This window comes from Cygnus olor, chromosome 17, assembly GCF_009769625.2.
Source record: "Cygnus olor isolate bCygOlo1 chromosome 17, bCygOlo1.pri.v2, whole genome shotgun sequence".
Lineage (NCBI taxonomy): Eukaryota > Metazoa > Chordata > Aves > Anseriformes > Anatidae > Cygnus > Cygnus olor.
The window spans coordinates 8,884,772-8,909,475 of NC_049185.1; the positions used below are offsets into that span (position 1 = coordinate 8,884,772).

The 24,704-nt window shown below is 42.2% G+C and overlaps 2 long non-coding RNA genes across 3 annotated transcripts in view; both read left to right on the plus strand.

Annotated features, from left to right (window-relative positions):
- Window positions 1–15,712, plus strand: part of LOC121079796 — a 65,605-nt gene extending 49,893 nt beyond the window's left edge. The window contains exons 2-4 of one of the 2 annotated variants that reach the window (XR_005825176.1): window positions 3,632–3,699; window positions 12,380–12,520; window positions 15,559–15,712. This is a non-coding gene — a long non-coding RNA (uncharacterized LOC121079796). Of the gene's footprint in view, window positions 1–3,631; window positions 3,700–12,379; window positions 13,670–15,558 lie in introns of those variants that run through there. The other variant, XR_005825175.1, reaches the window with a different exon arrangement.
- Window positions 15,713–17,556: 1,844 nt separating this feature from the next.
- Window positions 17,557–21,123, plus strand: LOC121079847. Its single transcript, XR_005825193.1, has 4 exons — window positions 17,557–18,065; window positions 19,178–19,231; window positions 19,896–19,946; window positions 20,983–21,123. It is a non-coding gene; the product is annotated as an uncharacterized LOC121079847 (long non-coding RNA).
- The last annotated feature ends 3,581 nt before the right edge of the window (window positions 21,124–24,704 follow it).

The window sequence follows — 24,704 nt, forward strand, 5'->3', positions numbered from 1 at the left end:
TGCAGAGATTCTTCAGTAAATACTATCAGTTCCTCAAAATTTAGAGGGCTGTCAGTGTGGCCTCTTCTATGAATGCATGGGAAATTGCGTATCTGGCTTGGGATTTGAGCAAATATTCTGTGTAAAGCAAAGGATATCTTCTTCCCTAGATTATTCCCAACAGCATGAAGACCAAAAAAAGATTGTTGTGAAGCTTATGAGTTTACCATAGCTTGATCTTGTTACAAATGCAGGACGTTCTTTAAACCTTTGTTCTACTGTTTTGTCTGGTGCTCACACACACATCTGCATTCATATGTTACTCATGAAAATCTTAAAATTTATGTGATAAATTGCTGCAGTCCCAGGAAGACTTTCTGGAAATAATTCTATCATATTTCTCTGCATGTCAGTTGGCCCTGGACGTCTCCACCATTCAATGACCATAAAGTACCACCTGATGTAGTAAAATCCTGACATGAGTTCCCATCATACAAGCAGGGACCTTTTGCTTTCAGTGGTTTACTGTATTTTTATGATAGCGTTTTTCAGTCAAGTAAAGCTAGGATGGATTGCTTTATTCATAGACTTTTCTTTCTTTTGTAATGCCATGTCATTCTTATCCATGCGAATGTGGATCTGGGTTGTAAATTAAGCTCCTGATGAATTTTAAATTGGGATATGAGCAGCTTGTTCATCTCACTCAGAATGCAGAGAACTGGGATACGTGTGTCTGTGCTCATGTGAGTTACAGCCAGGCTGTTCAATAAAAAGCTACACACAGCAATAGTGATGTGTTTTTTAAAGTCACCCTGAGACGGAGTTTGCTGTTTGTCAAATGATAGCTTTTTGATACTGGTAAAAACTGCATAAATTATCTTTCCATACAGCCAGCAATACCTGTGGGAGACCACAGTTATGCATAAAACAATTGATTCTACTGATATAAGCAAATTAGGTTTTTGTGACACAGGGAGGAGTTTTCCTTTTAGTCTAAAATGCTCCCCATTGAGTACTCCCACCAGGTGTACTATGCTTTCTGAAGTCATTAATGTAGATCAAAGAATAATTAGGCTTTGGCAAGCATAAGCAGATTTGATTAATCAGACTGAACAGCATCCTTTTATCTCATAATACCAACTGCCTGTTGATTCAGCATGGTGTGATCAGGTTTTAAGAAAGTACTTTTGCAATTATTTTCTTTTTCTCTTGCACAAAGGTATGATATTAAGACCAAGCAGAATCCAACCTTTTGTTTCTTATCTTTCCCAAAACTGAAGTCAAGGAAAATGCCTATAAGTCAAATAGCAGATCCTGGGTGGAAACAGCAAAAGGCTGTCATGAAATTTAAAGCTGGAATTTTCTGGTGGTTGACACATTGCTGGTCTCCAGGAGATAGCAGGTTTTTTCTTGTCCTAGAACAAGATAATAAGGTGATATTTTAAGATCGACAGCTGGCTAGTGACAAGTGCTGAACTGTAGTGGAGTCAACTGCATGAATCTAGCAGGTGCCAAATCTTCACAGTTATGGGACAGAATCACCATGACTTTCACAGTGGGAGGGCGTGAGGGGAACTCTGTCTGGAGATACTTCCATGTTCCCTTTCTTTGTCTCTTGCTGTGGAATTTTCTCTGGCCACAATTTGTGCAAACTTTTGTGTATATTAAATGCTTTGCGGCTGAATTGGGTTTTCATCCTTACCTTTTTCAGTACATCCTTCTATGTTTCCCAAATGTTGACACAAAAGAAATGTTAACCACCATCTTTTTCAGAGTTTAGGAGTAAGAAAGATAGGGAGAATTAGCGGGCAAAATTTGACCGCTGTGGAATTTACTGGTGATATCAGGAGATTTTTAGCATAAGAGTGTTGAACTTGTTGCAAGGCGTCATGCCTAGGAATCGTGTTTTCTCTTTATGGATATCTGAAACTGTGTGTGATAAAACATCAGGCTTCAGGACTCTACCTAATGATCGCTGGAAACAAATAGATTTTTTATACCCAGGCTCCAATGTATCCACTGAATAATGCTGTCTTCATAGTGGTTGAACAGAAGGGGTTCACTGCTACAGGAAAAATAACAAAACATAGACTAATCATTGATGGTATGCAGCAATTTCTAAAAGAAAGGGTGTATCAGCCACTGGTATTGGTGTATCTTCTTGAACAGCCATGACATCAGAGAGGCAGAGGTTATTTTATAGTAGAATGTAGTTCCAAAACTGTTATGAGATACACCTGTACATCAGAAAACTGCTTTCCCAGCAGTTGGCATCCTTGACTTTGTCTCTCTGACTTCCTGAAGAGGGAAATAGTTATAATTCACAGTTTTCAATATGTCATATGAATAATACCTGGTCCAGGTTCTGAAAGAACAACAGAATGAACTGCAAGTAGCTGCAGTCGATTCCATTAGACGACAACCCTATTCAGATGTCTGAATTGAAAAAAGGATGGAAAATTATTATTTACAGATTTTATTCTGATGGCTCTTCTGGCTACACCTCTGTTCCTATCAATATACTCTATTACCCGATAATTAACCTAATGAGACTTGCATATCATAACAAAGTCCTAGAAAACTTGCATTTGTCTGGGTCAGGCCATGGATCCCATACCTTTGCATAGGATTCAGGTACCTAAACAAATTAATGTTTCTTATACTAGGCAGGTTTACTCTGTAGAACAATTGTCCTTGTGTGAGAACAAGACTCAGGCTGTTAGATCTTTTAAACAATGCGTCTTCCCTCTGTATATGAGGGCAGATCACAGAGAAACGTTAATGGTAGAACTAAATCAGTGTCCTGTTCGCTCGCTTGTGTTTTCCCATTATGTGGCCCATCTTAAATCTCTTTAAGAGGTAAGCAACCTCTATTGGAATTGTTGAATTAAGCATATACGTTTTTTAGCCAAAGTTAAAATTGCTTTGGGAGCATTCACTTAATAAGTGTAGTTTTTAGATACTAGACCTCAACATCTAATTCTTCAGTGGCAGAGACCATTAGCCTCACCTTGCAGTTCATGTATATGCTAATACCTATAGAAAGTAGGAACATAGCTACACTTTTCCAAGCTTCGCAGTTTTTCTGTACCTTTGCAAGTGTGCTTTGCCTGGTGGCACACCAGATGTAGAAAATCTGTGTTGAGGGTTTATTTCCTGAGGACAGAGTCCTTGGCAGTGCGAGACAGGTTCTTACTCTGTATGTGTCAGAGAACAGACTGGTACTTTCTTGTTCACTTGCAGGAGTTTGATTTATTCATTGAAATCTCTGTTTGCAATTCATAGCCCATTTTTCCAAAAGATTCCCATACTCCGTGCCAACACCTATGCCATAGCTTTGTAAATGCATGCCCTGCTACCTCGGCTTGCAGATGGCCTATCAATTCCTAGGATATAAATGTTTATTTCAGATGACACAGGGCAGAAAGTCAATGGTGTTAACATGATCTTGTGTCTGTAGAGCACTGGTGAGACTGTCTAGCGTAAAAATGATCAGGGTCTGGCATACAGAGACCTCGGCTGCCTTAATCACCTAGCAAAACCCTAGAAAATTACTATCAACACTTTATAGTACATTGATTAGAGCAGACAAGAGGAGAAGAATCAAAACAGGATTTTTTTTGAATTGATTTTGCATTTTTTTTTTAAATAGGAGAATACAGACCTCCTTCAGGGAGAAGGCAGCTGCTTGGGTCGGTTCTGTTGTGCAGCTCTGGAGAGGTAAGGGAAAAATGGCTTTTGATGTTAACATTTAAGTTGACTTTAATGGCCAGTCTAACATCTGAGGGAGCAGATAATGTAACTGGAGGAAATATAGTTTTTTTGACTGACCGCAACCCTGGGGCTTGCTGTGCACACACTGAAATTCAGGTGCTGCAATGGAGGGGCCGTGAGCGTGGAAGGAGGGGCAGAGGAGGAATGTGTTAGACCCCATCCTAGTCCCTTCTTTTATATGTCCCAAAGGAGGTAAGATCAATTATCAAGGCCTATTTTCTGTCCCCATTTTGACCCAGTCACTTCCAGTTCATTCTCTCCTTTTCCAGAAATGGCTCCCCTGCACGCACTGAACAGGTTGCAAGCACGTCTTCTGCTGTGATTAATTCAGCCCTCCCTTTTTGTGTGCTTACCGCCTGACGTTTACGGCGAGCTGGGTGTAGCAAAGTATAGCGACATTATGAATTCTCACCTTCTTCCCAGAAATTGTTCTCTGCTTTTCCCATCATGCCGTAATAGTGTGAAACACCGGTAATGTCACTGCCGCACGAGAGCATGCGCCTGGCAGTAGCCAAAGTTGTTTAAGGTGTGCTGAGAACAGCCCTTGAGAAATAATCGGAGTGGGACACCCTGGGTTGCATCCCTCACCGGTAATGGGAGGAATGCTGGCATGGGGAGTGGGACTTGATAGAAGACTGGTAATGAATTATTTTAACTCCAGCAGTTAAAGAAGAAATAGCACAGAAAGCTGCTCTGTGTTACACTGCATTTCCTTATGAAATGCATCTGGGTTTTCCCTGGTCGTTGGAGTGGAAAAAATAGAGGATCATAAAATAAACTTTGCTGTTTTATGGTAACAATATGATTTTCATCTTTACTGGAAACGAGTATTTCCCATTTTTTAGCACAATTGTAGATGCTATCATCTTTCTGGTAAACTCACACAGAGTTACAAGCCCCCCAAGGTCAGCTGTTAGCAGCTAGAAATGACAGAGGATCCTGGGGAAATGGGAGCCTGCAGGCAGAGCACCCAGAGTAACTTCAGGGTCAGGGCCTCGGCCTCGCTTCAATTACAGATTAATGCAATTTACTCAGAAAGGTTTCTAGTGGGTTTTGTGTCTGGCTTCTGTGGAAAAGGAGAGAATTTCTGTGCAGCTGGAGCACACGAGCTCAGAGAGGGTGGGAATTTTCACCCAGGTGAAGATCAACCTTGTGGTATTTTCAGGTGGAAAAAAAAAATGCTAGAAATTTTTGTGAAGGGAATAGTCTTCAACTGACCTCAGGGAAGAAAAAAAAAAAAAAAAAGCCATATCTATTGCTTTTTCTAAAAGAAACCTCACAACTGCTTAGTTCCCCACTGCTTTCCAGTAGTCACAGCTTCCATGCAAGGCAGTCAGCATCACACCGCCCGTCCTTCGGTGTACCACACAGCACTGGCTCCCTTCCAGCTCTTGGGGTTAATTTTAGTTAAAATAATAATGATAAAATGATCCTCACAAGTGTGAAGGCACTTTGCATAGAGAATGGCACCAGGTGATGTAGCTGGACGTGCACAGCAGTGCTTAGCGGAAACATTAGCTAAGGAATTGAGCTCTGCTCTGCCCAGAGGAACAACAACGTGTTTCTTTTCACCAAGTGGTGAAAGATACCTCAAATGAAGTAGGGAAAGTAATGCTTTTATCACCAAAGCACGTGGAACGAAGTGCTTCCTTCTTCCTGTTTATTTCTGAATCATATTCACACTAGCAGTTGCATCTCTTTCCTGACTTCTGTCCGTGTGAGAGAAATTTGGGGAGAAATTACCTCAATAATGTCTTTCTAATCTTCCTTGTTTACAGCACAGTTTTTGTTCAAAGTCATTATGACAGGCGGTGGAAGATTCTGAGTATGATGCAGTTATTGAATTTTAAATGAAAACTAAATTGGCTGTGGTAGAGGGGAAAAATATTTCATAACATAGTAATTTTTCCTCAGGGTACAGTTGCTACATTTTATTAGAAATAAGTAATTTTCACTATGTCTCCAAAATGTATAGAGCAGATAAATGTGAGATATTAATCTAAGGAAAAAAAGCTTTTAAAAGTATTTAACACCAAATGGTGGTTTAAAATTTGCATGTTTTCTACCTTTTTCTGGTGTGCTGGAGAAGCTTTTCACTCATTTTACTGAAGTAAAACATAGCTTTCTGTTTTGGTCAAAACTCTCCCATGAGGTCAGTTTAGACAGTATTTAATGGAGCCATTTGGAGGTTTTTCTGCTTGATCTGTGCATTTGGGAAGCGAGGAGCATTATCCATATGCGATAGGTATTCCGGCGCCCACGTGGCTGCTGAACAGGCAGCGCCTGGCTCCCTCAGCAGTCCCTGCGCACCATTCTCTCCTCGTGGTTCCTCTAGCAAGGGAAGGGGAGGGTAAGATATAACTACTGGAGTTAAATAATCACATCTCCACCCCAGCATCCCAGGCACTTCACAGGTATTCACTTCAGAGGACGACTCAGTTCGCTGGTGGGTCTCTGCAGGGAACAGGCCTCCGGCCCAGCACAACACAGGCCTACCCAGGCACAGCTGTGGGCACCCTGCCATTCAGCCAGCCCCTCCGAAGGGAACAGCACCGCTGCGAGGCTTTCTGTCACAGCCCTCGTCTGCCAAAAGAGAGTTGGGAGCATGGCCCGTATAAGCACTGGTTGTACTGAGCAGCCGTGCTGATAGGCCACCTTTGTGCATGCCCCTGTGGATGGCCTCTGGAGGCTTTATGGATGTTTGCCCATCAGCTTTCCCTACTTGTGTCCCCGATTCGTTTCACGGCTGCAGATCACATTCCAAATCTAAATAAATACACCAAGTGTGCAAAGTAGGGGAAATGTGGCAAGCAGGCATGAAGCAGTTTGATTTGAGCAGAGCCTGTAGGCTTGCAATGGGATGCGATTATGGAGAAATCATGGGTTGCTTGGACTCAGATTGCTCTATACTTTGGAGAGTAAAATCTGCGTAGGCACTGAGTGTAAAATGAATGTTAGAGACACTTTCAGAAGAGCACGGATATGGGATTTTGTTAGATCCTCACAGACTGGTGCCATTTTCAAAACCCAATCTGTGGTTGGATTTTTCACGCTTTTGCCAGGATGCAAAAAATAGAAATTCAGGGGAGGTTTGCAAGCCAGCTCCCAGCAAACCTCACACTAAGTAAGCTAATTCAATTTATCAGTACTTATCAAATGCTGGGATGAGAGACCATTTAGAACTGCATATGTTAATGTAAGTCTCTCTCCAGATTAATCACAAGCAGTTATATTTTTATGATTTAGCAGTATTGTTTATGACTAACATTTACAGAAGATTACTGGTAGATTTTCAATAAAAGCTTTTCATCTAAAACTCAGATTATAACAATTTTAGCGCTAATTGGACAACCGTTAAATTCAAAAGCTGATAAATATAGGGAGTTTTTCAGAACTCTATATTACATGCTGGCATAATGGCAGGTTAGACTTCCAGATGCATCACTATACGATGAATGTATAGCTTGCTAAAAATAATGTTGTTGTTCATTGGTTGAAATATGGCACAGCCTGCAAGCAAATGAAAGGAGTCATCGTCATCCATCCCCCCCCTTCAAATTAAATCAGTCATAAAAGCATTTTATAATGAAAAAGTCTGTTCATTTTAGAACAAATACCAAAATCCCTCATATTGCATCTTTCCCCCTTCTCTTTGTTCACTCTGTAAACATGCCAGTACCTTGGCATCAGTTGCTTGGCTTCTCACATAGTCTGTGTGGGCTTCACAAACCTAAATGGGACAGAGATGTGTGTTAAGAAAAAGTAAGAAAACGTGATTGTGAAATCTTGGAGGAAAACTTATGGTTCACATGTAGTTTCTGAAAATAACATTTTTTTCTCCTTTTATGCTGCCATGTGATACACTGGTACTGGTGTCCCCTGAAGGCTCCAGGCCGTTGGCCATAAGTGATCAGATTAGCTCAGCTAAATGAGTGTCTGGGGGGCAGCAAGGCCAAAGTAACCCACAGCTGGATTTACCAAGCACCACGTACAGAATAAGTTCTAGAAAGAAAGAATCAGACCCCTAAAGGTATTTAACACCTGCAGTCGAGCTGCCTTTTTGCAGTCATGGGTTCATGAAGATGTAAAAAGTCCTGGTCTGGAAGTCATTTGGCTCCTTCTATCACAGTCAGTGATGAAAAATCTCTGACCTAGGAAAAAACTATATCCTCTCTGTCTCCCAAACTGGGATCTTATGGTCTTTAAATTTTGCTGTCAGATTTGCCATTAGAGCTCTTGAATGCAAGTACTATTTCCCTTACCTTCACACAAAAACAAACACTTCAGATGTTTTCTATATGTGTATGGGTGCCTCATTACTCAGACACTGCTATGTCAGACCATCCTCCATTTCATGATATTTTAATTAATTGTTTCCTGGTTCTCAGCATTGTACTGGCAGCCACACTTTCAATCTTAGTCTTATATTTTGCACAAACCTTGCTGTAAATAGTCTTTCACTGTCTACACAAGAAATGTAAATGTTGTCCTAATTTCCAGCATCATTTAAATGCCCACATAACAGTTATCCTTGTGAAAGCAAATTGAGCCTGTCACGTCATCTTCCATGGAAGTCTAATTCTTGGTAACAAAAGATATTGCAGCTGACAGATGGAGCTGCACACTACATAATTAAGTCTCCAGTGTGTGTCAACTGTAGCCTTTCAGACACAATTAGAGTCTGACCAGTTCAGCAATTTAGGTACTTAAAAAAAAAAAAAAAAAATCCCCGAGGTGGATGCAGAGGTTTCTGTGAAAAATGAACTCAAAATGCGCTAAGCAGAACCAAATAGGACCGTGTTCATCACCAGACTTTCCAGTGATAAAATTTGATACAACTCTTTAAATCCTCACTTTACCTCTTTTTCCTTCACATTTATTATGTCCTGAGTGTAGCTAAGCATAAACTCTTCTCAGCAGGGAGGCTCGTGGAGTCAGTGGATGGAAAATACATTTTCTTTAGAAAACTAGCTTTGGGAACCCCCAGCTGTGCAGGAGATACAATTGTGTTAGGTCTGTAATGGTAAATTGTAAAACTTAGGAAAAACTACAAAACAACAGAAAACTTTACAGAAAGAAAAAAAGAAGAAAAAAAAAAAGCACTTAGTGATGTGTGATGCATTCAGAAATAAAGACGAACCTGGTACCTTGTGATCCAGATCTCAGTATCTGCCATGCTCAGGGATTTCTATGTTTAGGACTTTTCTTCCTAGAGTCACAAAAGATAAAAACAGAAGAGGTTTTTAAGTAATCTGTTCCACTGCTCTGCTGAGAAATGGGAACACGTCTCACAGAATCTTCTCTGACTCCTCATGAGCTCTTCTGGTCTGTAGGAATACCTGAGCAATACCAGGTCTCAGTTTTTTTCCTCTTACACCTGTGCTTTTAGTCTCCAGAGTTGATTCCAGTATTTCTAATGTACGATCTTTGATTCATTTTTTCTTCCTTTCTTGGAATACACATAACAGCTGCCTGAAAGTCATTATGATGATGTACCAACAGCAAAAGCAGCTCTCAGAATACAACTGTTTGTTCGTGCTCCTCCTTGCTCTTTAGGTTTGCTTTGTTTTGCTGAAGAGAAATTCCATGCTACGTTTATCACCCTGGCTACTATGAAAGGATAATTCATAAGTTTTACAGACCCACTCAACACAAAACTACTTTCCCCTAATGTCTGCCTGCAAGAAGCATGCAGTGGCACAGCCATCCTTGCTGAGCATTTGCTTTGGCCGTCTGTATTTCCAGCTGGTTCTGGCAAGGCGTTGGGAAGCAGGGGACACCAGGACGGCTGTGCACAGGGCAGCACTCCCCGCACCCAGAGCTGCACTTCCCAGAGGGGATACAAAGGGGCGAGCGACATGTAGGCGTGAAATCTGAATTTTCAGCTGAACACACTGCTGTTCCCCAAGGCAGAAAAATGGCTGAGGGCATGTTTGTGGGAGGAGTAAAAACCTCTGTCCCCAGCTCGTTCCCTCCTTTTGTTGCTAAAAATGACTTTGCTTTTTCAACTGATTTGTGTTCATAAGGATGCCACAGCTGTTTAATCCCACAGCAGCTCATGGCTGGGAGGGTTTGTCTGCTGGTAGTTCATATTAAGTCACCACCCTTTTTCGTGTGCTGTCTTCCCAGTAAGATACACACCGGACCATGGTGAGCATTTCCATCCGTGCCACTGGTGCCCACCCTATGGCAGCTTCCTGTTAGGAAGCCACGCACACAGCAGCTTTCCTGGCTGTGAGGAAAGGTGGTCTAGAGGAAGGCAAAACTAAACCCATCAACTGCCTCATGCCTGGTCCTCGGGGGAGCCTATGGAATGACTACTTCGGCTGGGGAGTTAGTTCCAGCTGTTTAAATTAGGATAGGAGGGAGATTTGTCTACCTTTCTTGAGACAAATCTCCAAAAGGCATGTAAACTGCAACAGCTCTGCACTGAGAAAAAAGGGAGCCAGGTCCCAGAACTTGGGTTTGCTCTATGGCTTATACTAGATAGATTTGATTTTAAGAAGCAACCTTTCCCTGAAAAGAAAAGAATGAATCTGTCTAATTCTGGGAACTGCACTTGATGGTGAATATGCCCTCTGACCTGCATCTTTCATGTTGCCTACCCCAATCTGGCATGGATTTACAAAACTGGTTTGAAGACAGCTTTCTCTTCCCATTTCCGTGCTCTCCCCCAGCATAACCAAGTTACAACACTTTCCTCGGGCAAAATGCATTATGGAGAATGCCATTACAGAATAAACCACATGTCAGGTCAGGCAGGAGAAATTTTTTCCTTGCAGTCTTCTGAAGAATAGGAAAAGATGGCAAAAGAGTCTTGATTTCATCTGTCAGGCTACACCCTGCTCTTTTCTCTTCGTTTGAGCCATGGAAATCCTGGTGGCAGCAAGTGCTGCCAGGAGGGGCTGATTCGGGTCTCACACCCTGGTGCAAGGCAGGAGAAACACCCCCAGCTGGGACCTCAGCGCTGTGATCCAGCTAAAAGCAGTAATAGCCATGATACATCAGGTGCAAGACCTGCAGAGAGCAAATGCTCTTATCTCATGCACCAAATTTACAGTAATTAACAACTGTAAATGCAGTCGCAATATGTTACGGGCTCGCCTTCCTACGGCTGTGGAGAATGGAAGGTAATGGAAATACACTTGATAATACTTGCTGGCTGAAGGGCTTACATTAGCTGGTCTAGTACCTCCAAATGCGCACTTAGGTAATAATGCTGTAGATGAATCAGGGGAGGAATGAGATTATTTTTTTTTGAGAAATAATAAACATGTTTCTCTCTCACTAGGCTCAGATGGGATATTACCACTGTTCATATAGCCAAGTGTTTTGTCGGGGAGATGAAGTGCTGCGTATAAACTTGTTCATTACCAGCAACCTGACAAACGCTGAGCTAATATCATGTCAACAATCAGCTGGGGATAATGCATTTCCTCTCCTTCTAATAGATTTTCTTCTTACGTATAATCATAACCAATACTAAAAATTACAATGGAAAAAAAAAAAAGGCAGCAGAAGAGTGTTCTCTGATATGCAGTTCTTTTGATTTGAAATATCAGGGACAGCGAGGATGGATATAATTTGTTTGGGGATTATCTGCGCACAGAAAGAAACTCGATAATCACTCGAGTGAGTAGCTGCTGCTTTTGTTTGCTGCACTTTTGCCTGGTGATCTTGACTCCGTTCAGTGAAATTATTCTTTCCGAGGGTGGGGAGAGAAGGAGAGCTAAAGGGCCTCTGCTCCCCTGTGGCAGAAGTGTTAGTAGCCACTTAGCAGGGCCTGCAGGCTCAAGGAGGTGTGTTAGCCAGATCTACAACATTCATTGACCAGTTCGTGTTTTTTTTTTTCCTAGGGGAGCACAAACGTGTTAACACGATCAGGAAGGTTTAATCTCCAGACTAACTAGTCCTCAAAAAAGGCTTAGTGCATCTTCAGCACAATGTAGCACTTAATGGCACGTATGTAATTATGTTTTATAAAGATTTTATAAGAATGGTCTAAATAATATTAATGACGTGTGAATATAGGTGGCAAGACTAGATTTATGTTTCAGGCAATTACATTTTACAAGCTGAAGTAGAGAACAGAGGTAATTAACAAGAATAATGAAAGCACTACCTTGCCATAAATCACTGTTAAAAAGAGTAAATAATAGAAGACAAAGGGATTGTGAGTCAAGTTCAGCCATTATTCATCAATTTTAGAGCGGGAGGGTGGGTTTAATTAGTGAAATGGCATAGCACTTGTTTGGTGCTTTTCAAATAATCCTGATGCTCTCCTATCAGGGGGAACAAACATCTGATTGAATGCAAATGACAGTGATTGCCTTCTCTACATTTCTAATCAGTGCAGGAAATTTCATTTCACCCTTCTTTTAATGAAGCAAATGGAGCTATTAGTCAGCATGCTGGACAGGGGAATTTTGCAGCCCTGATTGCAGATGAGGGTACCAGTCTCCCTAATCTGTGAAGGAAAAAGCACCCGCTTCTCCAGCAGTTTCAGTTTTCTATGAATTGTTTAGTTCCAGTTTTTAATCTGCAGTGCTTTGTGGATCAGAAAGCAAATCAGCCTCCACTGGGAAGGCCCTTATCTATTAATTACTTTTTCCTTTCCTTATCCTAGGAGAAGATATTTCTCACGCTGAGCTACAGGAAGTTGATGCTGAAATGCAATGACAGCAGATGTTACTGGGATGCAGTCATAAGATGGAGGCAAACGAGCTCTTTGTGACCAGCTCAGGCCACAGCACCAGCATATTTCCAGGTGATTTCTTTACATGTCTTGAGGAAGCTGCCCATCTTCAGCTGAGTTTACTCTTACTCCCCATTCTGTCAGATCTTGTGAGAGGAGTAGCCTTATCTCTGCCCCACAACTGACTTTTGCAGAAGAGGAACATTCGGCTTTCACAAAGCATGAGATCACAGCAGATGGCACGTGCTTAAGATACACCTGTAGTCTGCTCTACCAGGGCTTGAATTCACCATGGCCCTTTTTTCTCTGTGTGAATTACATAGTTCAGTCCTGACAGCAGTGAGTTGCCCAGCATCCTCCAAGGCTGTCAAAACCTAGGACTGTCTCTCAGAGCGATATCGTCTTAGTTTGTCTTCTTTCTTTAAGCAGAGGATTCATCCTCAGTGCATGCAGGAGGAGCTATAACATTCTTCCTCTGCCTGTGTTTTGCAACTTGCATTTACACACGATGTGCTTTGGGCAGGTCACTCGCTATTAGAAGCCTCTTTTATATGAAAACCTTGCAGTTCTTCCTCTGCTGTGGGCTGTTGGCCATGAGTACCTGGACACCATGCCGGTATAACTGCTAACTGGTATAACATTGCCAAAAGGCAATGACATGCTGCCATTCTGATAAGGAAAAGTTATGCCAAGTTATTTCTTCATTCGCAGAACACAAATCCAGTTTTTGCAAGCTGTTTGCCAGATTCTGATATAAATCAATGTAGCCTCTTTACTTATCCCCAGTCAAGGGCCATTTCGTTTGCACTTGGTATTTGTCTAGTCTACTCTAGTTTAATCGGGGGGGGGGGGGGTTCTGTGCACTGCTCAAGAATTGCTACAAGGCATCGTGAGAGAACGCTGTGTTATTGCTGGGTAAAAGATCTGAAACATATGTAGTCTGTTTTGTAGAGCATTAGGGCATCCTTTGACTGAAAAGTACCATAATGAGGAATGGACTATTAACTGTTATTCATGATTACATATGCAAAGCTTGTGAGCCAAGTTTAATTAAATTCAATACAGACATATGCAATAAAAATGAACAATTAACAGCAGTGAAGAGTTCTGATCTGAATCTGTGAAGACTTTCTTCATCCCTATTTGTACAGTGAGAAATAAAAAGAGTGTGTAATCTCAACTCTGACATATATAGAAAGAGAAAGTGCAACATGGAGCTATTGCAAGTGGGTAAATTCTGTTTACTTGTGTTTGTCCTTGATTATATACTGCTTTCTCCCGTCTATAGACCTCAGCATAAATGTCTAGCGTACCAGCTCACCTTCAGATCCTGACAAACTGCTGTGTGTCACACAGAGAACACAGCTACCAAATATAAAAGGTTGCAATGCAAGTCTAATGAACGCTTACAGGAGATCTGCTAATCTGTACAACCAGTCGCTAGCAGCTAGCCAGGGTTCCAGCACACCCCACACTGCAGGTCATGGGGTGAGTGCTAAATAATTCTGGAGGGATGCAGTGCTGAGCTAAGGATGCTCGTCCAATACTCAGGGTTGTCTGTGCTGTGTTGTCACCTCTGGTGATGCTGGGATTAGAGTAACAGCATAGCTCCATTGTGAAAAGGCTCGATATTTTCTCACGCACCAGTAAAAAATGATCGAGGTGGGTTTGAGCAGTGTAAATAGTGGATCTTTGATGGGCTGGCTTATTTTGACTGGAATGGGCTGGGCTGGGGAACATTTGTAGGAAAAATTCTGCAGGCAAATCTGGGTCAAGCTGATCTTTAACTTGTGAGAAGTAGCCGGAGCCAAGCAGGGGGTGGTCAGCATGATTGCAGCAAGGTGAGGAAGAGGATGTGAGGCAAGCAGCTGAAGGCTGTGTAAAGAGTTTCTGTGCACTCCTTCTGGGAAAAATCTCAGTGGTTTAGGAGCTTCATTGGCTGATAACAGACATGGTGTAGTACTTCATTTTGGAGTCCTCAAGAAATCAGACTTTCCAAACATTTTTAGATCTAACTTCACCAGAAGCTTAGCCTAAAAAAAAAAAAAAAAAAAAAATTTTAAAAGTATTTTAACTTGTGGCAAATATATTTCTTTAAAAATCCTAGAGTAGAGGAAGAGATTTTTAAAAAAATGGCAGTTTTATGTAAAACAAAAAATCTGTTTTCTGCTCAGCTTTACAGACAACACTGCCCATGTATACAGCTTTGGGTGATGGCTTCATACGAGAAATACTCTTGCTATACTGAGGTTGTATTCTTGTCTTTAGCGATCTGAAGGTCTGGATGCAGGTGCATTGAATACTTTGAATTTCAGACTTAATAGATAAATGCATAATAAGTGTTTTCCTCAAAATTCATGGATTTTTCAGTTTGTTGGGGGATTTTTTTGTTCCTTGCATTCACCTCTGTGTTTTTGTCTGTATCTAGGCTTGGAGAGTCAAGCAGAGCTACCCTTTAAAGATGCCATTGAAAATCAGGGGAGGGGAAAAAATCTTCAAAGGCTAGTTGTGGGCATGTGGAGGGAGGGGAGATTTCTAACAGGATTTAATGGAGCTAGGTTATTTAAGACTTGCACAAAGATCCTTTGTATTGACAATTCACTGTATGAGACATAAACTCTTCACTCTGTGCATATAAAAGATGAAAGGACCAATTACTTATTGAAGCATTAAACACCCTGGGGACAAAGACTCCTGTCTGGCAATAGTAAACATATTGACTGAAACCTATTTGAATTTCAAATTGCCAAATGTCCCAATTTTTGAAAAGCTTCCTATGATAACCAAGGTCTGGAAAGTCAATTGAAACTTAATTCTCCTGGATATCTCATGGGGAAAAAGTACATGAATCCGGACAGATTCAATTATTTAATTTTAATGAAAAAATAGATAGCTGCTTTATTCCCTTACAGAGCAGTAGATGGGAATTTGGCTCCTTTTTCTAAGATATTTTCCTAGGATAAATGACAATTGAGGCCTGCCAAATACATTGCCAAGAGGTTTAAGTCCAAGGATTTTCTGCTTCCTCTTGTCCCTAGATCTTCCTTTTCACTCCGTCTGGGACTAGATCTTTTTGATATGCCAGGCTAATATTTTCTCTCTGTCCACAGACGGTGCAGATGCTATTTATAAAGCATTGCGCAGGGGATCTGTTACGGGGTGCTTTACAGCCACACTTTGCAGAAGGACACGTCTGCTGTCTCATCCATTGAGAAAGACTCTCCCAGAGCAAAAGAGCCACAGGTCAGTGCTGCTGATCTCAGGGGCATGTGGAAGATATCCTGTGACTGTAGCGAGGACAAAGTGGGTTGTAAAGAGCAATTGGGAGAAAAAGCCTCCCTGATCTGCCCAGTGTCCTGCTTCTCTCTTTGGGATGGAATGACAAGTTTCTGTCTGGACTTTCTCTAGTTTCTTATGTTCTCTCTTCATGATGTAGAAAAGGGGCTGTAAGGAAAATTCTGTTAATTTCACATTTTCTAAAAAAAAAAAAAAAAAAAAAAGGCAGCTCAGACTAGTGACTTAGTCCATACACCACCTTTGAATTAGGCACAAATATATGGCTCTGAACATCTTCTTGAGGTGCTTGAAATGCCCCCACTGTCAGCAGAGAAACTCAGATGCTCTGGAAGAGGTGCGAGCCCTGTGTAACTTGCCTCTCACCAACTTGCACTACTCTCACTACATTTGTTACTAAAAGGATTCATTGTGATTAATGCCACTGATAATGGAACATACCAATGGAATCAGTGATTTCCTCCGCATTGTACAGCATTCCCTGTAACTTTGACTCCATGGGAAACGGTGAATGCAATTAGTACAGTATAATCATGGGTATTTACTGTTCAATTCATTTTCCTTTTGTTTTTACTGTAATGTCACATACAGAACAAAGATACACAGCAACAGCAAGGTTGTTATCAAAACCTCAGAGGAGTTTATCCTCCCCTCTGTATGCTCTGCACACGTGGAGTGAACATCCATAATTGTAACAGTTGGCTGCATGTGTACTTTGGGGCAGAAGAGACGCCTACTACTGTACAGCTGCCCTTGACCTTGGCATACTAAGATTTATCAGATACAGTCAACAGGACTGCCACACGGTGCTTCTGGATGAGTAAAACCAGTATTTGCTGTTTCTTTTGTTTTAATAGGTCCTTGTTAAATAAGAGAGGACGAGTTGCTGCATATCAGATAGGTTCAGCTTAATGTGAAAGAGATTTCATCTCTCTGCCTTTGTCTCCGGTGGTTTCTGTTGGGATTCCCATCATGCAGTCATTTTTCTGTATTCTGTCTTCTCTCTGTCTTGGTGTACAGTCAGAAATGAAGGCACGCATTCATCACCACAGCAGCTTTAAATATCAAATGCTCGATGAATTTACTCCCAGCTGGCCGGAAGCAATACTGTGATTGCAGCGTTTTATAATCATCAAGACTTGTTTCTCTTGTTTCTCTAAGCTGAATTAATTTGCATGAGCAATGAGTTATTAGCAAAGTTACTGGTAACTGCCATGTACAAGCAAATAGTAGGAGAATTCGTGCAAGCTGTGCTTTTCTTGGGGAAACACAACTTTGTGAAAAGTTTTAAATCGGTAGGTGAAGAATTGTATCTGGGGGTAAAGGCTTAAAACGCGTGCGAGGAATCCAGTCCTGTGTGGTCACAGCTGGGATCCTGAGGAGTCAAGCTCTATCTCTGGCCATACAGAGCATTCCCATATTCCTACCAGCACTTATCCCCAGCTGTGGTCTTACCTTACAGTAAATCCAGCACTAGGGTTTGAAATGCCTGTCAAAAATGCAAAGAGAAGCATTACTCTTCTATAAACTCAACCCATCGCTCAAGTGTGCTCAAGAATTCTTGACGAACTAATACTGTGCCAGCAGATCAGGTATCGTCTGTCCTCCTTCGTGCAGCCAGTGTGAAGCTGATCTGAGCTCTATATCCTGCATGCTGGCTCTATCAGCAAGAGTAAGTGCCATGCCTACCTGTCTTTAATCCTAGTATTTACAGCTAGGTGTGCTGGTAGCATTTGGATCTGGATGGATGATTGGGCCAGCAGTAGTTCTCATGATCATGATATTTTTTAAGATGGTTGAAGGTTTCTCTATCACGGCTGAGGACAGACATTTGTGTCTGCAGCCAGAGCTTCAGCTTTTTCTTTCCGTGGAGCTGCTGAACTGCTTCTGACAATTACTTTAAGTGGAGGGCAGTGTTTACACTTCCCAGCTTCAATGAGGTTTCTCCAGCTCATTGTGGTATTCATTGCTGTATTAATTGCACAAGTACAGAAGCTTGTGGTATTGTGCAAAATGCTAATAACAGATCTTAATGACTGTGTACTTCCCTCTCCTTCTCCAGTCTGTGTCTTATTGATGTTTTCATTAAACAGTCCAAACAGCGAGGCTGGATGCACACAGCAAAATGTCTCCACCTCATCAGAGAAAAAGACAAATCCTTAAAGAAATTGGCAGCTGGAGGATGCCAGACACCTCGCTCTGAGGACAAATAAAAGCACTCTGAATAATCGTGTAAGAATTAATAGGAGGGATGGCAGAGGGAGAGACTGCGCCTTCCTCCACACAGCTCACGGAAAGGCAGCTAGCAGTAGGACATTAAAAGGTAATTTTTGCAATTTTGAGAAATTTGTCTAAAAAGGGGTCCTGATCCTTGAAGGATGCTAAGAGAATTCATATGGCAATGGAGTACACTGTGTTTGGGGAAGGATGCATGTGGAGAATCTATTTTTTGGATGCTTGTCTGTAATCGTAAAGGACTGAAACAGACATGGAAAATAATTTATCAATACCGAAGTAAAACCTTTAGGAGAGTCCTCTCCTTGCCTCGGGAGGAAGAGAGACACTGGGCAACAAGGGTCACTACTAGAGGTTCCAGAATATTCTTCCTTGATTAAGTGTACTGGGACGAAGGTAACATGCCAAGCCTCTGGGCAGACCTAGGTAAACACCTCTGGGTGCATCCCTGAAATATGACGGGATGACCTGTTAACTTAAAGGTCCACGTAGCCTTTTTAAAACAATTTACCAACCCTGCTTTGCCATGTCCACTACTGTAAGGATCTTTAATAATTCTGAAGAAGGGAAAAAGCTCTGGGAGAAGGAGAGGCTCCAGTATCAGCAGCTCTTGTGGCAGGATAGCCAGACATTTAGCACGTGAATCTGAGATTGCTGAGACTTCCTACGGCCAGGAACAGCAGTCCACAAGTTGTTTTTGTTCTAATGCCTGATACTTGGCTTTCTGGCAAGCACCGTTGCTGTTTCTTGAGGTGGAGGGGAAATGACAAGAGGCTGGTCAGACCCTGAGGTACCTGTGGCTGATCTGCAAGGACTTCCAGTCTGTGCACAGGTGCAAGGGGTAGAATTTGGTGCTTCCCCTCGAAGAGAGCTGGTAGCTCAAGGCCAGAGCCAGGCAGGCAAGGTAAGTAGTGGAGAATGGAGACTTAGACATAGCTGGAGTCAGAAACAGAGTCAGTCTTGTGTCTGTAGCAATGGGGAGGTCTTGTGCTGGTCACAGATCCCCTGGCAATAAAGTAAAACCACTTTATTTCATTGGAGGATCTGGACCACTGAGAACAAAGCTGAGCCTTTCAGTGAGAAGCAGAGAACTGGGTGCAGCTTCTGAAATTCCCATGACGTTAAAACTTCAAAATAAAGCTATTTTAGGTCAATTTTAGTGGTTCTGAAATACATTAATTATATTTTTTCTTTTGCTAGGTCTGTGCGTTTCGGCTTATGTTGCCAAGGGAACTTGGCAGTATTGGTGGGAAGGTATGAAAAATAGTGCTAATGAACTGCAATTTACTTCTCAAGTACTCAGAGTAGAGGGACAGTGTGATGGACATGCAAGTTTTTATTGGAATTTACTTGGACAGACCTGAATAACTTGCAATGCCTCTGTACAAAACTTGTGTTATTCTGACAGCTTTATCATGTACCTTCTCTTTCTAGGTATATGTATTTTTCTATATATGTACATTTGTGTACACATTAATTTATTCTTAGTTAATTCTCCCTTACATAAAATGGCATCATTCCTTTGCCTCCCAAACTGCGGACTACACCATCCCAATTTTTATTCTTTCCTGGAACTCTGGGGATGGTATGTGCAGAAGGTGCAATAACTCTTTGTTCTTCATGTTTTTCTTCTCACCTTATGAATTCTGTCAGATATTAGTTCAGATGTCTCCTTTATTGAATTCATAAATTACATTCCACCTTTATTTGTCTGTTCATCAGATCACCATCTATTTTGTTATTCCTTTGAGAAGTATCCAGCATGAATCTGAATTTATGAACTATCAGCGTCTCCCATGCTCACTGAATATTCTAGGTGCTCACACATTTAACTATTTTCTGCATTTTAATCTTGAGCTAGTGATCGGAATTTGATTTTTTTTTTCCAGCAGAATATTCAGAGATGTTTCTTTTGCAGCTAGGCTGATGTCCCCCTTCTAGCTGCACAGGACTCCAGCAAGCCTGATGGGTGAGTATGAGTAATAACTTGTCATTTTGTAGAGCTTTTCATCGGAGCCATTTGAAAGCCCCTCACAATGGAATTATCATTATCTCCATATGCCAGAGGAGAAATCAAGGCACAAAGCTGTTCAGGAGATCAAAAAAGCAGGACTTGCAGGACCTCGCTTCAGTGCTTTGTCAACTGTCTTCACTGCTGACCTGAACCTGTGTCTTTGCTGTTATTCTTCCTTTCCCTCTTCAGTTGAAGGAGGTACTGGGGAGAGGGCAGTGATGCTGTATCTTCTTCGGTGTCACAAAATGCACAGCAGACCTGGAATTAGAAAATAATAGGATTTTTTTTTTTAATTCCTAATATGAGTTTGTGTTAGAACTCTGTAAAAATAATTAATTTTCAATTTATACTCAGAATAATAACTGACATGGTAGTAAATGCATTCATTGATATCTAATTTGGTATGGCTAATTTCCTCAATGCCAGTGAGCTGCCTGGGTCCTTCTTATCACCTTCATGTATTAGCTGAATCTTGTTGCACATTTGTTCTGTGCTTATGTAACTATGACTTAATTACATGGCAACTGAATTTATACCCTGATACAGAAGGGTTGCTCCTCAGACAGTTTCCTCAGATAAACAATAGACAATTGCCATGTTCCTGCTTTAATTAATGTAAATTATAGCATTATTTGAATGGTCTTGTGTCCAGGCTTGGTGAGGTGCAGATCACTGCTCCAGCTGTGCTGTGCTCCCACCGTGCCCCTTGGAGTCAGTGCTTCCCAGCAGAGATGGGTTTCATCCAGCTGCAAACATCAGCGATTTTACTCATGAAAATAGTCCCTCGGTAGGGGGGAATGACATGCACATAGCATTTAAATACTTGCTCATTGTGGTACTCATTGCCTGTCCCCATGCCTCAGAGAAGAATGTGCAACATGCTCCTGCACTGCGTGACCTACTTACAGCAAGTGGGAGCCAATTCCTGTCAACTTCTCGCTGTTCTGTCAGTCAATACTTTGTTCTTAATGCTGTTGTTTTCCTCTCCCAGCTGCACAGTTCACGATCGCAGGGAAAAAGGACCTTTTCTTGCCTCCTTCCCCCAACGCTTTTCCCCGTTAATATGGTCAAGTGGTGTTGATTTCCAAACCACACCTGAGATGTGGAAGACAAGTGTAGGAGGGAGACAGACACCCGGTACCGCAGCTCTCTCAGCACTCTCTTCTGTTAGAAGAACAACAGTGATTTTCCCAGATTTGTAACTTCCCCACGATGCCTTGGGGTGGGCAGGGCAGGAGAGTGCTTTGCTGGAGCATGGCTCGAGGCTAGGCACGGAGTGTTAACTGTCCTTCCCCTCCTGCTGCTGCTGGAGGAATGCCTCCAAGAGCTTACATAATTAATTAAAAATGCCATAGCATAGTAAAAACTCCCATTTATCCCACACCGTCACCTGTGCTGTGAAGAAGAAGGCTGGCACCCACCCATTTCTGCATCCAGGTGTCCTCTGGCATGGAGGTAATGGGACGTGAAGGTGCCTCCGCTCGCAGGGAACGTGGCAGCGTTCGGCTCCTGGGGAGGCCATGAGGAGCTCGGGGGAAATGGGATTTTGTTGGCTTTGGGCTGAGCTGGGCTTTGTTTGTTTGTTTTCAGTGAAAGTGTTTATGTCTTCAGTGTGCAAACTGGGATGCTTCTGCCAGGGTTCAACCCACAGGAGTGTTGTACAGCCCACGAGCAAGAAGAGACACTGAAAGCGTCCCCGTGTGGTGCAGCTCCTGAAATTGTGGGGTGAACGCACGCTGACTTGGAGACGCTGGGAGGAAACACAAGCGATCCTTCAAGATACTTAAATAATGTTTCATGACTCAAGTGAAATGCTCTTGTTAGGCCCTCTGGAGGAGAATTTGACATTTTCCATGCCACCTGCAAGATTAAAAGAAAATGCTGTTGGCTTCTGCATTGTCTCCTGAAAGGCAGAGGGTCTGACAGAAATGTAATTAAATTACCTGCAGCATTCATCTGTTGTCATAGCAGCCCTTGCAATGAATATAACAATAATTTCATCTACAGCTTAGCTTAATGCAGCTTCGCCTAGACCAGCCAGCAGGCAATTTTTCTGTCCCATATCTGGCAGAGAAAGAGTTCAAGAGTTCCCATTTCTGCTTCGCCAACTGTGATCCACCACAGGGTAAAATCACCGATTATGTCTTTGCTGCATTCCTCCAGCATCAGATAACACTGGCCATTACCTGTGGGTGTTCTTGTGTGATTCAGAAGATCAGATTAGGTGATTATATTTTCTTCGGGCCTTAAAAATCCCAGAATCTCTGCATCAACTTACATGCAAGTAATAAAAGCACAATGCAGTGTTTTCCATCTCAGCTAAATCCAAAAAGACCTGGCTGTGCTGTAAATATATGCCTTCATTTTGATGGAGCAGTGTTTGAGCTTTAGTGTGAGGAGCACGGTAAGGACAGAGCAGTGCTGGCATTGATCAAGGGCACAGCAGAGCGGGTAGAATGTCTCTTTATTTATTTTTTAATTTGCCAAGTAGTATATTTCAAACTGAGATGTTCTTGATGGACCCAGGTGTAGAGGCTCCAAGCATCTCGTGGCTGTCCTTTGGTAGCTGTAGAATGAGCTCCCTGGCTCGGTTCAGTATCCTATAGGTAAGTGGTACCCACCGCTGTGCTTGGCAGAGACAGGCCAGCAGGCTTTCTGCAGAAAGGCTAAAGGACTGGGGGATCCTGAACACCTGCATAATGTCTAATCCCAAAAGGTGGATCATCCGTTAACTCCAAGAAAAGGTAACAGGGTAGTACTAATTTCCATAGGGTAGTACTAATTTCTCCGTAAACACCAGTGATAGGACCCGCGGGAACGGCGTTAAGCTGAGGCAGGGGAAGTTTAGGCTGGACATCAGGAAGAGGCTCTTCACCGAGAGGGTGGTCGCACACTGGAACAGGCTCCCCAGTGAAGTAGTCACTGCACCAAGCCTGTCTGAATTTAAGAAGCGATTGGACTGTGCACTTAGTCACATGGTCTAAACTTTTGGGTAGACCTGTGCGGTGCCAGGAGTTGGACTTGATGATCCTTATGGGTCCCTTCCAACTCAGGATATTCTATGATTCTATACCTTGCCCTTCTTTGGGAATGGAGGACTTTGATTTACCACCTTAGGAAATTTCAACAAAATTTACTTCAATTGCTGATAATCAATTTTTTTTCTGAAATTTATGTACTACTTTCCTCTAGAAATGACTGCTATTTACCACTTTTCTCAATTAAGCAGTCACACAATTCAGATATGTAGGAGTAACATTTCAAGAGAACAATTAAAAACAACTCAAAAATGGAAGAATAAGATAGCGGAGACATACAGCATCCACAAGAAATCTGTGGATCCACCTGGTATACCTGGGAAACATCCCCTTCTTTTTGCTTCTTCCCTTTCCATTCCAGTTAGGCAGTTCTAGGAAGTGGAGGTTCCCCCTACAATGGCTTGTTCTTATCTCACAGATTCAGGAATTCACAAGTTGAAGACTGTTTAAATACCATGTTTAAAAGGCTAACTTGTGCATGGCCAAGATAAGCTGATTTGTAAGCTGAGGCTTCCCCGAGCCTGGTGTTCGGAGGATTCTTCCTTCGGGCATGCTCTGCTCAGAGCACTGAAGCTTTCTCTCTCTGGAGCAACTGTGCATAATGACCTCCCCAGGCTAAGCAGTAAAAAAAATGAGTTGTTGCAAATTGCTTGTGTGTTGTCATTTTACTTTTCTTCATATAAATAGAGCCAATGATATATCCACATGCAGTATCTTTCCTGTGATGCTCTCAAGTGCTTTACACAGGTGCATAGTTTGTTCCTGTTTTGCAGATGAGCTAAGAGGGATGGCAGTACCAGAAGAGCACAGCTGAGTCTCAAGTAAGGGTAGTGAGAGTCTAAGCATTTAAATGTGCCTTTGTCATGCTGGAGCATTCCAGGCAGTATTTTCTTAGAGTTTGGTAAGTATCAAATACATATCAAAGACAATTCTTGCATCAGGCTGTATGTGTGGGCCTGTATATCTGTCCCTTTGAAGGACCCAGAGGCAGGTAGAGAACACTGAGCTAGAGAGCAAGGAAGAAATGTTCCCTACCTCTGCAGCTTCTCCACTTCCCAAAATACAAACACAAAAAAGCTGAGAGCTTAAATACTTCAGTCATCTCCTGTTAGTCGTGGAATGTCACAAGGTGTTAAAGACCCTGAGTTAAGTATCTTCTCCAGTGGTTTGTTTGGCACTGAAGAAAGGCATCAGGAGATGAATTTTCCTCAAATTAATCATTTCCCTCAGTGCTGTGTTCCCCTGTGTTTTTCCCTCCTTTCTTCCCATGTTTAACTACAGCACACTGGGCAGCAAAGCTACCCAGTATGCTAACCTACACTCTCTGCTACCAAGGGATTTGCTTATAAAGCACACAGGAGGGATAATTATGAGCATTCATCTGTCCCTCATGCCTAAAATGAACCACTCTTCATAGAGAAAATTTGCCTTTCTTGGGTTCAAATAGGAGATGGTCCTTGGTCAACTCCAGTTCCCGCTGGAGCCAAAGACAGTAAGTTCAGAGCTGTAAATGATGAGTTGCATCCAAGTGAACTCGGACCTGCAAGGTTTACAAGGGCTTGCTCACTGAGAAACTCTGCCTGATGGCCATCTGGCAGTACTTTCATTACAAAGCTGCAAAACAGACTCTATTACAAGACACCAAAAGCTACTGACTCAACAAAAGTCTTGCTCT